The sequence below is a fragment of the Diabrotica undecimpunctata genome, chromosome 1 (assembly GCF_040954645.1).
Source record: "Diabrotica undecimpunctata isolate CICGRU chromosome 1, icDiaUnde3, whole genome shotgun sequence".
NCBI classification, from domain to species: domain Eukaryota; kingdom Metazoa; phylum Arthropoda; class Insecta; order Coleoptera; family Chrysomelidae; genus Diabrotica; species Diabrotica undecimpunctata.
In genome coordinates, this window is record NC_092803.1 from 47,647,068 (window position 1) to 47,665,008 (window position 17,941).

At 31.5% G+C, this 17,941-nt stretch overlaps 2 protein-coding genes across 3 annotated transcripts in view; one reads left to right on the plus strand and one right to left on the minus strand.

The window, feature by feature from the left end:
* The window catches only part of LOC140448877 (uncharacterized), a 39,071-nt gene extending 23,659 nt beyond the window's left edge, over positions 1-15,412 (minus strand). Inside the window, exon 1 of the mRNA XM_072542004.1 lies at positions 15,238-15,412. The gene's annotated coding sequence lies outside the window, so the exon portion shown is untranslated. The remainder of the gene's footprint in view (positions 1-15,237) is intronic.
* The window catches only part of LOC140448866 (calpain-9-like), a 172,409-nt gene that overhangs the window by 96,049 nt on the left and 58,419 nt on the right, over positions 1-17,941 (plus strand). The window lies entirely within an intron of this gene.

Here is a 17,941-nt window from a genome sequence, read left to right on the forward strand (position 1 = left end):
AAAAGTTTAAAAGTTTTGAGGCGAAATACGGACAACATATGCAACAAAAAGATGTACAAAATAAAAAAAAAAAAAGATGAAAACATTAGTACCGATAGAACAAAAATCCTTGAGGTTGTCGAATCCTTTTATCGCGAGATGTATGAGAGCACCGACGAAAGGCAAGATCAGCTCCTGCCCAAAATCACAAACCATTAATCAGAATTACCAGAAATAACTTCATACGAAATCAAAACGGCACTTTTAGAAATGAAAAATAAAAAATCCCCTGTCAACGACGGAGTAGTGATCGAAGCGATCAAACTAGCTGGAAATAAAATTATCCAGGCCAATTATTTGACCAAGCTTTTCACCGAATGTATCTACCAAGGAAAAACTCCTTCTCAATTGAATAATGCAGTCATTACTTTATTACACAAGCAAGGAGACATAACAGATTTCAAATACTACCGTCCTATCAGTTTGCTTTCACACATATATAAACTTTTCACAAAAATTATCAAAAAAAGACTGGACGCTAAATTAGACTTCTATCAGCTTAGAGAACAAGCTGGATTTAGATCGGGATACAGCAGCAATGACCACTAACTAGTAATAAAAAACCTAAAAGAGAAGTCTTCAGAATACAACAAACTATTGGCACTGATATTTGTTGATTACGAGAAAGGATTCGATACCATAAGCCATCAGAAAATGTTAACAGCATTGACAGAATGCCAAATAGACCATTGCTACACTAACATAAATAAATATATCTACCAAAATACCACAGCTAGCGTAAGACTATCTAAACAAGAAACCAATAAATTCTGTATACAACGAGGATTATGGCAAGGAGACAGTCTCTCCACAGCTATTCACGACGCTTTTAGAACATAATTGTAAGAAGGCACATCTGAACGAGCATAGTATTAACATAAATGGAGAGAAGCTCAGTCATTTGAGATTTGCAGATGACATCGTCCTTATAGCCGATCGTATGGATGATGCAATAATAATCTTTGAAAAATTATATCACGCTTCCTTGGAGGTCGGACTAAAGATTAATATGAACAAGACGCAAATAATGACTAATTTTGCGCTAAATCAAAATATTGCTATTGATGGAAGGGATATTGTGCAGACTACATCGTATAAGTACCTAGGACACGAAATTGTTGGGCAGAGATAACCAGACATGTGAGCTCCCACGTCGCATAGCTGGGCAGCGCTTGGTAAATTAAACTATGTATTTAAATCGGATCTACCCGTATGCCTCAAAAGGAAAATCTTTGACCAATGTGTGTTACATGTACTCACTTATGGAACGGAAATATTAACACTCACAAAAAAAAGGTAGTTTATAAGATTCGCGTGACTCAGATGGCTATAGAGCACCAGATGTTGGGTGTTTCTCTGAGAGACCGAACCCCAAACGAAGAAATACGTCGTAGAACAAAAACAACAGACGCTATCGAAAAAATCACGTCGTTAAAATGGAATTGGGTAGGACACGTCGCCAGGTTATTAGACAACCGATGGACAAAACGTATCTTAGAGTGGAGACCAAGGCAAGAAGCAATACGGAGCAGAGGACGCCCACTAACTAGATAGACTGACGACCTGAAGCATGTTAGCAATAACTGGATGCAAGCCTCACAAGAAAGAGACAGATGGAAAGAGCCGAGGAAGACCTACGTCCAGCATTGGACGCATACAGGTTGATGATGATGATGTTTGTTATTTTGTCTTTCGTGTGTTCGGTTTATCAGTCGTATTGAATATCAATACCACTGTTATCGGTATTTTTTGTATTTGAGGTGCTTTCTGTTAGTCATACGGTGTCTGTAAGTAATAGTCGACAAAAATTGGTATCCTGTTATATTCACAGATAATGTGAAATTTCATCGTAAGTTCTTTTATTTTTTGATATTTATGTGAATATTACTAAGTTGGTCAATATTTTAGGGCAATGAAAAGTATAAGGATGATCCTAAAAGACCCTTGACCAAGAAAGAGCTTGAAGCTATAGTTGAAAACCTGGATGTAGATGATGAGATAGATGTTTGTTTAATACCTCCAGAAGTTGATAACCTAACAGATGAGGAAGATATAGATGAGGATGATATGGGTAATATAAATAGTTTGCCGAAAGATGTGCCTGGAACATTTGAAATAACAAATATAAATGAAGAAGACTAGTTAGAAGAGACAAGTGTAAGTCAGTGTAACGTAACCTGGTGCAGAAAACCCATTGAGTATGGAAATGATGCTGATTCGAATTAAGAAACTCGCATAAAAAATATCGTTGATAAGTTGCATGAAAAGTCGGTACTGGACTATTTTGTGGAAATGTTCAATAAAGATATAATGCAATTTATTACTTGAAATTAAAGAAAAAATATTCGAGCGATCAGAATCGTCCCAAATTTGACTTCGATCCAAATGATTTAGAAATATTTTTGGGATTGTTGATTTTGAGCGGATATCACACTCTTCCCGGTGTAAAACTTTACTGGTCTTCCGATGAGGATAAGGGAGTTCAGTTTGTGAAGAATGCAATGTCGCGATAAAGATTTCTTAAAATAAAGCAGTACATACTTTTAGCAGATATCGATCAGCTAAGATAAATTTGCAAAAGTTTGTCCGATGATCGACCTGTTAAACAAAAGTTTTTTAAAATATAGTGTTTTCTGTCAATACTTATTAATAGTTGAACAAATGGTCCGATACTTCGGCCATCATTCGGCAAAAATGTTTATAAAAGGGAAGCCTGTTCGTTTCGGATACAAAGTGTGGTGCCTTACATCTAAAAAGATCTACAAGTTCTTAGATCATTTGAAACAACAAGGATACTTTGCCACTGGAACAATACGTGAAAACAGGCTGCTAAATTGTCCGTTGGAGAACACAAAATCCATTGGAAAAAAAGATCGCAGCACTATGGATTGTCGCTACGATCAAACTAATAAAATAAGTGTTGTGCTTGGAACGATAATTCTGTGGTTACGGTGGCAACCAATGGTGATCCAGTAGAGCTTGTTCTTCCCGTAAAACGATACAATGGCATGTAAGAAAAGATATCGCCATCCCGCAATCCAACATGATCATCATCATTGGTGCTACAGACCTATAAAAGAGCCTCGACCTTCCTAAGTCTATTACGCCAGTCAGTTCCATCCATTGCCAACTGTTGTCAGTTTGCTGCGCCTATTTGTCTACTATCCTCATCTACACCATCCCTCCATCTGAGTTTTGGTCTACCCCTACTTCTACTTCCCACAGGTTGTGACATAAGGATTCTTCTATGAGGGTTTTTCTGCTGTGATCTTGCCAGATGTCCTGCCAATCTTAATCTTCCTATTTTTATAAAGGATACTACGTCTTTACCACTGTGATATATCTCGTAGTTGTACCTCCTTCTCCAAACAACATTTTCACAGATGTCACCGAATATTCTTCTCAGGATCCTTCGTTCAAATGATAGCTAAATATAATAAATACATGGGGGGAGTGGACTTACATGACAAAGAAGTGGCTTATTATAGAATTAGTATCCGTGGGAAAAAATGGTGGTAATTTATAAACATGTTAGACTCTGCTGTCGTTAATGCCTGGAAACTCTACAAAATTGTACATGAGGAAAATCCAATTTAGCAGTTAGATTTTAGGTCAGAACTTGTGCGAAGCCTTGTTAGTATTAACAAAAGAAGTATAAAATCTGTTAGAGGTCGTGGCTCTAGTTCATCCCTACCATCTACGTCGCGTTTGGATAATTTGGGCCACATGATTGAACACAATAATGAAAACTAGAGGAAAACTACAAAAAGGCGTTGTAGGCTATATAAAAGTACAACTGTTTTATGTGTAAAAAATGTAATATACCACTGCATCCACATTGTTTCAAAGACTACCACAAGTGAAAATAAAAATATTTTTATGTTATACGTATGGTCCCAATGTTGCGTTAACGCAAAGTTAAAAAAATGAACTTGTAGTTTTTTTCTTCATGTAACTTTTAAATTTATTTGTGATCTTTATTTGTGTTTAATTAAATATATATTTAATAAAAAATCATTGGTTTTATTATGTTTTCTACAAGTGGGCCTAAATGTGTTAATTCTAGTTTGGCAATTCATTTGTTGGGGAAGCTTGAGTTTTGTATTATATTTTTTACGGATCACCAAATTCGCAGCCGATTTTTTAGGATCAAGAAACTCAAAATAATTAAAAATAAATTTTTAAAACAATAAACTTGTTGTATGAAAGGGCCGGTCTTTTCAGCTCCATATAAACACTGTCCTATCTGACAGATACGGTCATTTTCTGTAAGATAAATGTAAAATTTATTTCGGAACACACCAATATTTAATTATTTCGTCAGTCTACTTAATATAAACCGCTTAAAAAAAGTCTTTATTATTACAAAAATTAAAATGTTTGATTCTATTTCAAATTTGTTAAACTGTTTGTTCGGGCTGTTAGGCCGTTGTCTTATGAGATTATTTGGGTGCTTATATATTTCCACCGCTTCCCGATACAACCGTCGGTAGTACTGTGAAGTTTTATCCAGAATCTGCGTTTCTTCAAACAGTATTCGATGTTCTCCGCTTCCCAAAGCGTGTTCGGCAACGACAGAACATTTGTCGATATGTCCTAAACGAAAATGGCTTTTTTGTCCATACATTTTGCCCTACATATCGGGAGTAACGGACAGAATTGGGCGAATACTTAAGAAAGTCAACGCAAAGACCATTTTCAAGCCTACAAAGAAAATCAAGGACTGCTTAAGATAGGTGAAATACAAACGCGACCCATTAGCAACGGCCGGAGTATATCGAATACCATGCACATGTGGAATGGTATATGTGGGAACCACGAAAAGACACACAAACACAAGGATAAATGAACATAAAAGCCAATCTCCAGAAGATGCCAACCCCTAGTGTTGGCGAAACGTCGGGAACTAATCTCATAAGACAACACTAGGGGTTTTCATCTTGGCCGTGAAAGCCTAATGCAGTTTACTCATTTCAAATATTATATTCTCTCACTAAGGGTATAAATAATAAACATTATACTGATTATACTCTTCGATTTCATTAAATCTTCTTAAACCGGAGCCATGTCTCTCACAAACAATAAAAACAAAATTTTATTTTATATTCTTGATTTCGCGATAACCTACAACATAATAACAAACAACAATAAACACAATTTATTTTCCAGATAACTTTTTGTTTGGTATTTTATTTGGCAAATAAATATTTTACATTTTATCTGTCAGATAAGTTTAATTTACTTTATCTCTCAGTTGGTAGTTTAAATTTTTTTCCTAGGTGGCGTTAGGTGTTTAAATCTAAACTAATATAAAGCTTTAAATTATTTTGTTTAATAAATCTTAATTTTAAAATTACTGCAACCAATATTTTTAACAATTTTGCGAAAAATTAATCGTATTATCAATTATATTAAAATGTAATTAATATTATTAGTGTTAATAATTAAACTTATCGTTTCAAGAACAAAATATGATTAAAATGTCAGATGTTGGTAGTTCAGATTTCTTCCCTAGGTGGCGTAGTTACCTTACTGTCACAAACGATGTGACTTATCGTCCAAGCCATTTATATAGATAGATTACTTGTGTACCAGTAAAATCTTAATGTTTTCTTATCTACTATAATTTTATCAAATTTATTATTTTCAAATTTTACGGTCCCAGTACAATAATCCCACTCTCCAGGGTTCCTAACACAGAGTTCTACTGTATACATTTAAAAAAAAAACATAAGAATCGAGAATCGTTTAAGTTGTTAACCTTAAAAATTTGTATATATTGATAAGATAATTAATTATAATCCAACCGCCAATTCAGCGCTATCTGGCCAGCGCCTTCAATACAATCGGTTTCTAGCGAATCGTTTCTCCTGCAAATTATCTGTAATTGGGTAAATAAACTTGTTACTATAAATAACTTTTATTTGTCTAAACGCACATGCTACGTGACTAGACTGGATATGCCAAAGTGGAAAATAATCGTAACTTATTGTAATTTAGTATGTAATGAAATTAATCTCAAAATATATGCAGTAAATACAGTAAGTAGATGATGATCCGGTTCAGGTCATGAGTAATTAGTGAACTTAGAATTGATTACTCGAGTACTAATAATATTGTTATCTGGTGTTTTGTAAATTCCTTTGTGTATGGTGTAAAATGCCTTTAAAAAATACATTACTGAAATGTTCTGATGTGCAGGTTAAAAAAGTTAAACGGTACGTTAACCCACAATATTTTTTGGTTTGTTTATTCAAGACGTAATTTTTAAAACTGAGACGTAAAGGAAACGCATTAACATAATTTTTGAATATGTGTTTTTGAATTATTTTAAAGCTCTTAAAATTATTGGGTAGGCCCGGCCTATCCTGCCTACCCCCAAAAGCCGCCACTGATATATATATATATATATATATATATATATATATATATATATATATATATATATATATATATATATATATATATATATATATATATATATAATATATAATATATATAATATATATATATATAATATAATATATATAATATATATATATATATATAATACTGGATATTACTGACTGTCGATATAAACAAACAACACAGTTTATTAGGGCTGCAGTCAGAAGGTTTGGCCGGGATATTACAGAAACACTCTTTTGACTTTTGGTCTAGCTTGGAAAAATGTCTATTTGGGCGTCCCTGACCACCTTTTTCAGAGCTATGTTAAAAAGGAGACACGCCACAAAGGAGTAAAAGTGGATATTACTAAAAAAAAGAAGGAAGGAAAAGATAAGCGACAAAGAACTATAACTATAACAATAAAAATAAAATTGACAAAAAGGCAGTAAGAGATGCGAAACAAAAATCCTGGGAAGAATTTTGGAACAGCTGAAATGAAGGTTATAAAACTTAATCTACATCTATATATATATATATATATATATATATATATATATATATATATATATATATATATATATAAAACAATGCAAGTGGGATAAAAATCTCACTGTAAATGACGATATCGGTCAAGAAGAAATAAAAAATGAAAAAACTATTTCAATCTTTTACCTAATAGAAAAGGTTTCGTGCAGTATTTCTGCACTTCTTCAGTTCTAATGATTGTAAAGTCATATAAAGATGTTAAACAATGTCAAATGCATAGGTTTAGGTGTTAAAATATACATTTAAAAATTACAATAAAAATACAGTATAAAAACACATTAAGAGTTTTATCTAAATTTATACAAACATTAAAAAATCACAAAAATGTCACAGTATGTTAACAAGAAAACAATATGATATAATATTTCTATTCTATCGCTGATGTAAAATATAATGAAACGTGAAGCCAGGAGAAAAAGTAACTCGTTTTATTTAGAGCTTAAGTACACAATTTAAAAAAAAATTATAAAAAAAGGCATGGAAAGTTAACTTTATTATTAGAGACACCAAAGAAATTAAAAATAGCAACTTTTAACAGATAGGGCTCGACTATCGCGAAAAGAAAAACAAAAATTAATATGGCTTATCATTGGAATATGTGCTAACACCTAAACCTATGCATTTGACATTGTTCGACATTTTTATATGACTTTACAATCATTAGAACTAAAGAAGTGCAGAAATACTGCACGTAACGTTTTCTATTAAAAGATTGAAATAATAATAAATTTTTTATTTCTCCTTGACCGATATCCTCATTTCAGTGAGATTTTTATCCCACTTGAGCATTATATATATATATATATATATATATATATATATATATATATATATATATATATATATATATATATATATATATATATACAGTCTACTCCCTCTATAACGAACACGGTTATAACTATAACGAGAGAAAATAAGATTGAAAAACGTGTTTTTTTACGTTTTGGCCCGACCGTAGCTATAAATAAATACCCTTTTTAGTGCCGTCCGCAAGAAACTTCTTACAATTTATGATTCTTAGTCGGAAATATACAATTTATGATTCACAAGTGTCATTGTAGGGGGTTGACCATTCACACCTAATAATATAGGTCCTATAGACAAGATGTGGAAAGTGTTTTAAAGGTTATCAGAAACTTTATCCAAAGAAAAAACGCAAATGAAGAAGCATAAAACTGTTTCACATGTTTAGAAAATATGATAGATAGAATACTGGACAATTTAAAGCAGTTAACAATGACAGACTTCTTCCAATTGCAGACGCAGTAGTTTATGTTATTCTTGAAAATACGCTTTATACAGATTTGCAGAATACATATGTTTTGTTTTAACGTATATCATTGACAATAAAAGTAAATAACTCTTTTTTGTTTTAATGTATTTCATTGACAATAAAAGTAAACAACTTTTTTTCAAAAACGCCATTTAAACAATATTTATTAGCATCTTATATTGCCACTATAGAAAGTTAATGTTTTAGAAAACTACATAATTCATATATGTATGCACAGTATTATTGTTGTTGGATATAACGAGATCCGCTTATAACGAGGTAATTAGTCTGCTATTTCAGTTCTCGTTATAGAGGGAGACTACTGTATATATATATATATATATATATATATATATATATATATATATATATATATATATATATATATATATATATATATATAATGAACCAGAGGTATTTGCTGACAACGTAAGGAAGTAAACGTTAAATAGTGGGTTTGCAGCAATAAAAAATGAAACGTGTACTCTTTTAAATTTTTATTCCAAGCTTTCGGACATTATTTATGTCCTCCATCAGGGAGCTACAAATGTGATGAATAAATTGTTGCCGTTGGTATAATTAATTAAAAAATTCACTACTTACAAACTTATTGAGGTTGTATCAACGAAGATGTATTATAATGTTGATAAAATTTATCATAGTCTCTCATCTTTTTTAATATATAAAACCTATTTTTATGTTTAAAATTTTTTAAAAATTAGTGTACATCCAAAAACACTTAATTATTCTAAATAAATACATGACATTATTCTGACAAAATTCTTTTAAATGTCAATTGATAAATTATTGTTTGTGTTATTATTGCATTTATCTAGTAGTAACAAATAGGAGAACATTTCATTTAGATGACCAATATCTGTTCTATGAATCATTGCATTATTATTTTGGCAAATGTAGGCCATTTCAAAAAAAAGTCTTTTGGTGATGTTACTTTCCTGTTCTACTACTTTGATGTTATTATAATCTATCTGATGTCCATTTTTAAATACATGTTCACCCAATGCACTTTTTTCAGGATGCAGTCTATTATCTGACTTGTGGGATGTAATGCGGTCTTTAAGGCATCTTGATGTTTGACCATAGTATACTTGTTCACATGATCCGCACGGTATACAGTAAACAACATCCGTTAAAGACAAGAGTGCGGATTGGTCTTTAAGTTTAGAAAAAACTTTGTTAACTGTTAGTACCGTTTTATGTGCAATTTTGATATTATTAATTGATGAAAAAATTCTACTTAGTTTCTGTCCAATGTCCTTAAAGTATGGAAGAGATACATATCTAATTGTAGTTTGTTTTGGTAAAGGATCTACAGGTCCAATTCTATCTTGTGATACAGACAGATTTTCTTCGTTTCTTAAATGACTAGTTAAATTTTGTGGAGTGTTAAACAAAATTTTCTTTAGTAGTATACTTGGGTATGAGTTTTCAATGAATAGGTTATAAAGGATTTTTAGATTTTTTGTATGGAAAGCGGTATCGCTGATTTTAAGGACACGATTTTTCATTTCTTTAACTAAATTGGTTTCATTGAATATTTATGGTATGACCAATAATTGAGATATCTGCCTGAACTGAGAGGTTTTCTATACCAATCAACCAGTAAATGGGTACCTTTTCGTATTAATTTGGTATCTAAAAAAGGTACTGAACCTGTAGTATATTCACATTCTAATGTGAATTGAATGTAGGGGTTGTAACTATTGAAATACCAAAGTATATCATTTATCCCTGTGCTTGGTAATGCTAATATTATGTCATCAACATATTTTTTTATAAAATGTAATTTATAAGGTAGGACAAGGATGATGGTGTCTAGTATGTGGTCCATTACATAACAGGAAATTATTGGTGATATAGGGTTCCCCATAGGTGTACCAAAAGTTTGTTTTTAAAATTTGTTGTTAAATGAAAAATAATTGTTTTCGAACAGAAAAGTTAACAGTTTGAAAAATGTGTCCTTATCAATGTTAAAATGTTGAGCAATAATCTCCCATTTATTACTAATGGCAAGTGTACATATATCTAGATAAACATTGCTAAATAAGGATACTACATCTAGGCTTGCAATCACGTAGCCTTCTGGCAATTGTATGTTATTAAATAATTGATTAACTTGAAATGAGTCTTTAATATAGTATTCATTATCACAATTATATGCATTCTATTAATTAACTAATTATATAACTATAAAGGTATATCTGGAAAGTTTTATTGTCTACCAAAGGTACATAAAACCCCATTATCTGTTAGACCCATTTTAGCCTCTATTGGCACCCCTACAGAAAACATTGCTAACTACTTAACAGATATTTTAACGAATGCATATAATTGTGATAATATTAAAGACTCATTTCAAGTTAATCAATTATTTAATAACATACAATTGCCAGAAGGCTACGTGATTGCAAGCCTAGATGTAGTATCCTTATTTAGCAATGTTATATAGATATATGTACACTTGCCATTAGTAATAAATGGGAGATTATTGCTCGACATTGTAACATTGATAAGGACACATTTTTCAAACTGTTAACTTTTCTGTTCGAAAACAATTATTTTTCCTTTAACAACAAATTTTACAAACAAACTTTTGGTACACCTATGGGGAACCCTATATCACCAATAATTTCCTGTTATGTAATGGACCACATACTAGACACCATCATCCTTGTCCTACCTTATAAATTACATTTTATAAAAAAATATGTTGATGACATAATATTAGCATTACCAAGCACAGGGATAAATGATATACTTTGGTATTTCAATAGTTACAACCCCTACATTCAATTCACATTAGAATGTGAATATACTACAGGTTCAGTACCTTTTTTAGATACCAAATTAATACGAAAAGGTACCCATTTACTGGTTGATTGGTATAGAAAACCTCTCAGTTTAGGCAGATATCTCAATTATTGGTCATAACATAAATATTCAATGAAACTTAATTTAGTTAAAGAAATGAAAAATCGTGTCCTTACAATCAGCGATACCGCTTTCCATACAAAAAATCTAAAAATCCTTTATAACCTATTCATTGAAAACTCATACCCAAGTATACTACTAAAGAAAATTTTGTTTAACACTCCACAAAATTTAACTAGTCAGTTCTGTCAATCTGTCTGTATCACAAGATAGAATTGGACTGTAGATCCTTTACCACAACAAACTACAATTATATATGTATCTCTTCCATACATTAAGGACATTGGACAGAAACTAAGTAGAATTTTTTCATCAATTAATAATATCAAAATTGCACATAAAACGGTACTAACAGTTAACAAAGTTTTTTCTAAACTTAAAGACCAATCCGCACTCTTGTCTTTAACGGATGTTGTTTACTGTATACCGTGCGGATCATGTGAACAAGTATACTATGGTCAAACATCAAGATGCCTTAAAGACCGCATTACATCCCACAAGTCAGATAATAGACTGCATCCTGAAAAAAGTGCATTGGGTGAACATGTATTTAAAAATGGACATCAGATAGATTATAATACCATCAAAGTAGTAGAACAGAAAAGTAACATCACCAAAAGACTTTTTCTTGAAATGGCCTACATTTGCCAAAATAATAATGCAATGAATCATAGAACAGATATTGGTCATCTAAATGAAATGTTCTCCTATTTGTTACTACTAGATAAATGCAATAATAACACAAACAGTAATTTATCAATTGACATTTAAAAGAATTTTGTCAGAATAATGTCATGTATTTATTTAGAATAATTAAGTGTTTTTGGATGTACAGTAATTTTTTTAAATGTTTAAACATAAAAATAGGTTTTATATATTAAAAAAGATGAGAGACTATGATAAATTTTATCAACATTATAATACATCTTCGTTGATACAACCTCATTAAGTTTGTAAGTAGTGAATTTTTAATTAATTATACCAACGCCAACAATTTATTCATCACATTTGTAGCTCCCTGATGAAGGACATAACCAATGTCCGAAAGCTTGGAATTGAAAATTTAAAAGAGTACACGTTTCATTTTTTATTGCTGCAAACCCATTTTTTAACGTTTACTTATATATATATATATATATATATATATATATATATATATATATATATATATATATATACATATATATACTTTTCACTTACTGAGTACCGAGTAACATAATATACAGAAAATGGAGACAAGAACTGGTACTAGCATTCGTTGACTTAAAATCTGCATTTGAAACAATCGATAGTGAAATATTTAATAGATTTTTAAAACAATGAAAAACTCCGAGTAAACTAATAAAAGTAGCAAAATCAATATATGAAACTACTAAAGCGAAAATACAAAACAGGGAAGAAAGCTCAGATTTTATCCAAGAACGAGGACCCTCCAAACAATATTGGATACAATCGACTTACCTCTATAAACGTTACTCTACGCAGACGATATAGTCCTTATAGTCCAAGAGATAGAGCCGAAATTTTGAACTGGTCAGTAATATGACATTTCTCTATTGGAATATATTCATTGTGACTGGGTTAAGACTTTGCCTTACAGGCGGACGCCCCTCGTGGTACAGGGGGTGGCTATACAGGGATGAAGTTGTCATTTTTTTCGGAAAAATTAACGATCGATAATATGGCTGAAAATTTGCCCAGAGTAAGATCTTGGTATAACTAGACGAAATCCCAAAGGGCGGACGCGAGAGTGGATACATATGGGGTGGCGCACAGGGGTAAAGTTGCAATTTTTTGTGGAAAAATTAACGATAAGTAATATGTCCGCCATTTTCATGGCTCAATATTTAGTCCCTAAAAACTCTAAATCCAAAAGGGCGGACAGCTGGGTTGGTACAGAGAGCCATAAAACGGGGTCAAATGTACCATTTGCCTGCGCATTTTAGGTCTCGGTAAATATTTTCAAACTGATTTTATTATGATATTTTTATACCGATTGATTTGAAAATTTGTATGCTCACTTCTGTTACTATTCTGAAAAGCGTCAAGTAGAGTTTTTCTCAAAATTTTCCAATGTAGAATCCTTTCGATTTTCTGTAAGTTATACCATGATTTTTTTCCAATAATTTTCAAACGATTTTTCCGATAAGAAAAAAAAATTTAGAAAAACTTTTCTAAAACATTTGATAAAACTCTACGTCATCATCTGAATCTTTTATAGAATATTTTGTAGTTTTAAAATGATATTATGATAAAGTTTTTTTTTTCAAACTAAAGTCATATATACTTTACAAATCACATTTTTTTCTTAAATGTAAATATTTTACGAATTAATTTTTAATTGAATAAATGTTTGATATTAGAATGAAAAACAAAAAAAAATATTTTCAATATAATAATCAATTGAAATTATCTGATGATTGATAAAAATTAATTATGAAACCGGTTAAGTAATTTTATTAAATTACTTAACCGGTTAACCGGTAACTTAATTAACTATTGAATATTTTCGGTATAACAAATAGTAATTTTACTTATTTTTTATTACAATAAAAAGGTTTTTAAATTTATATTGCATAAATAACGGTTGTTCAGATATAAGAAAAATTTGATTTATTATTACATTAATAATCAAATACAAAATATATTAATTCTATTTATCAATAGGTAAAATTAAATTTGTAGAATTACTTTAACATTAAACAAATAATATATTTTATATATAACTTACAGAAAATCGAAAGGATTCTACATTGGAAAATTTTGAGGGAAACTCTACTTGACGCTTTTCAAAATAGTAACAGAAGTGAGCATACAAATTTTCAAATCAATCGGTATAAAAATATCATAATAAAATCAGTTTGAAAATTGTTACCGAGACCTAAAATGCGCAGGCAAGTGGTACATTTGACCCCGTTTTATGGCTCTCTGTACCAACCCAGCTGTCCGCCCTTTTGGGTTTAGAGTTTTTAGGGACAAAATATTGAGCCATGAAAATGGCGGACATATTACTTATCGTTAATTTTTCCACAAAAAATTGCAACTTCACCCCTGTGCGCCACCCCTTATGTATCCACTCTCGCGTCCGCCCTTTGGGATTTCAGCCATATTATCGATCGATAATTTTTCCGAAAAAATGACAACTTCATCCCTGTATAGCCACCCCCTGTACCACGAGGGGCGTCCGCCTGTAAGGCAAAGTCTTAACCCAGTTACAATGAATATATTCCAATAGAGAAATGTCATATTACTGATCAGTTCAAAATTTCGGCTCTATCTCTCCGACTATTACAGCGGACAATTACAGCAAGATGCCAAAATTAGTAAACATATTATGGATAAAGAGAGAAGTTAACGATGACAGTATAATATATCAAAAAAAGTAAGATAATGAGTTTTAATGCCAAAAGGGCAATGGTATTAAGCAATAAAAACAATAATATACAAAGAACAAAAACTAGAGGAAGTCTAAAATTTTAAATACCTGTGTGGATCGACTTTAGCTACTAGAAATAGTGTTACATTGACGCTGGAACCTGTCTGAAAGGATCACCTCGGAAAAAGCCCCATACGATATTATTAATATAAACGCTATCAAAATGAAAGAATTGAGGAAAATAATGCACAACCCAGGAAAGAAATATCAGAAATGATCAAATAACAAAAGAAAAACTAGATCACGAATCCATAATAAGTAAAAAAACCAGAAAACAATTGGAATGGATTGAACACGTACAGAGGATAGGAGACGGAAGATGACCAAAGGGAATATCAGAAACTAAAGAAATGAGGGGACGGCCAAGAAAAGGCTGAATAAATGAAATTATAAAAGCAGATAAAGCCAGAGGGATGAGGGATGAACTACACAGAAATGAAATAATAGCGAGAAACAAAAACAATGGAAATTATATAAAAAAGAACGTTTTCCAGAGAATAAAAATCATTGTACAATCGTCAGTACACAAAACATGAAAAAAATGAATTGAAATCTATTATACATCGAATTTTCTTGTTTAAAAAATATTTATTTTACTTACTGTAATAGTGTTATGTGTTATATACGTATTTACCAGGCCGTAACAACTCAAACCAAATTAATTGAACGATTTTTAACTATTGAACAAGAACAACTACACTCCACTAAAGTCAACTTAACTATAACCATTAACCAACGACAACGAGCAACGTGTGGTCCTGTCCTGGTCGTGTGGAAGAAAAGGGAGTATACAAAGTCTAGGGGATTTCCAGAATGCACATATCATTTTTGAGCAAAATAGAGATGGAAATATATAACGGTTATTTCAATATTTCAGAGATGAGATCTGAATAATCTGGTTCAATAGTTCAATAGGAGTTTCTGAAAAGAGTTGGTTCAACCGAATTTGCAAATGACCTTAAAAGGGCCCACAATTCTCTTTCTCAATATACTAGTAAGTTTTGAATATTAGTCGAATTGTCTACTTGTCTCTGATAAATTGCTACTGTTCATGTTATTGGTGATTTAAATTAATATTATAATCACAACTTTTCTATAATTCTTCTTTTTAACATATTAATCTTAACTTCTATTTCTGTGTATATGCTCAGTCCATTGGAATTTATTACTCACTTCCCAGATATTTATTCTTTAGGTCGTATTTTCTTTCTTTTTTTATTTTGGCAGAATATTAAACAAAAACAATAAATCCACTTGGTTCACTCACACACATACACACACACACACACACACACACACACACACACACACATATATATATATATATATATATATATATATATATATATATATATATATATATATATATATATATTATATGTATATATATATATATATATATATATTTAAACATAGAGGCTATGATTAATAATGTTACAAGAATTAATATTAAACTCAACAGGCTTCCGGGTTGAACCGCGTCGATGATCATTGCTCCGACCTGTCGACATCCTCTTTGATGTCTTCTTCAGTGCTTTCGAGGTCTCAGTCTCCCGAGCCTCCAGACCCTACTACACTGATTACTAACCAACGCATTACTGCTACTGGGATCAGCGGACATTTCATTTATACCGTCGATGGTGACGTGGTTTGGGTGAGGGTTGGCCTGGTGGTTACCATGGGGATTAGCGCGGGGGTTGCTGCTTTTATTGGGACAATTTGGCCTTTTTTCAATTTCTATGGCTTCTAGAGCTTTAAGCAAGTACACCCGCTGAGCTCTCTAATTAATTTAAAACAATACCTCATTCAAAATGGTTACCGCGAAAAGTACATTAATAGGAGCATCCACAGATATCTATATCCCACTCAATCTCAACCCAATGAGTCAGACCCTCATCATACAAAAGCTTTTCTTCCTTATATAAAAGTTATCACTGAAAAAATCGACAAAATTATTAAATTAAAAGGAATAAAGACATTAACCCCCAACAAAACTCTCCTGTTTTGTCCGATAAATCAAAGACAACATTACAAATGAACAATATGGAGTTTATGAAATTCGTTGTGCAGACTACCCCCAATCTTATACAGGCTAAATAAATCGTAGAATCCAAAATAAGATTTATGAACATTCCATTTCTGTTCGCAATTCCGATCCAATTTCAGCTGTAGGTCAACACCATCTTCATACAGGTCACAAAATTGATTTTGAAAACATCAGAACCATAGCCCTCATCCGCTTCTATAAACCAAGAATTATCCGAGAAGCCATAGAAATTGAAAAAAGGCCAAATTGTCTCAATAAAAAAGACGACGGCATACAGTTACCTTCGACATGAAGACCTCTGATAAAGAAAATATTCTACTGTCAGAAATATTCGCGCCAACCTCCGCGTCAATCTCCTCGCCAATTCTCAAGCTAACCTCCAAACCAACCTCCACCCAAACCACGTCACCATTAACGGTATAAATGAACCGTCCACTGCTTCCAGTCGCAGCAATGCATTGGTTAGTAATATTGGTTAGTGTAAAAGTGTCTACGTGTAAAAGTATATATATATATATATATATATATATATATATATATATATATATATATATATATATATATATATATATATATAATAAACTAAGGTACACTCGAAGAGTGGTGGGTTTTTCGGTCAAAGTGGAGAAATAAAAGACAAAGAAGGTGGCTACTTCATCTATTTATTGAAGACGTTTCGCTTTCTGCTCAGAAAGCATCATCAGTTCATCTAAAAAGAACAATATGAAACCAAAACATCCAAGGAGAAGTTACAACAAAAGTGTGTTACCTTAGAAAGACATGTAGCAGTCAATGATGTTAAAAATATGAAAAAACTTACGAAACTGGACATTCAGAGTTAACGTTGTATAAAATAATTAATTGAAACTAGGTATAGTTTGCAATTTAACAAAATTAGCACAGCAAAAGAACATGTGATAAAATACATGTATTAAAAACTTATTATAAAAACTTAAGTAAAAAACATTAAGGTTTATTTTAAAGTGTAAAGAACTAAAAAGATCATACGAATACACTTCCAACAAATTTATTTAATAAATTAGCTTTTAATTTTAACTTTGGGTAACATTATAAGTTATTTAGAATAATAGTAATAAGATAAAATGAAGTTACCAGTCTTTAGCTTACTGAGACTCGCCGATAAATGAATTGACAAGTTTAACACCCACGAAAACACGTGAAAATAGGTGGCCTTGAGGTCAGAGTGACATAAACAGCAAGGCAACCTACCAACTTCTATATATAAGGCGGTATATTA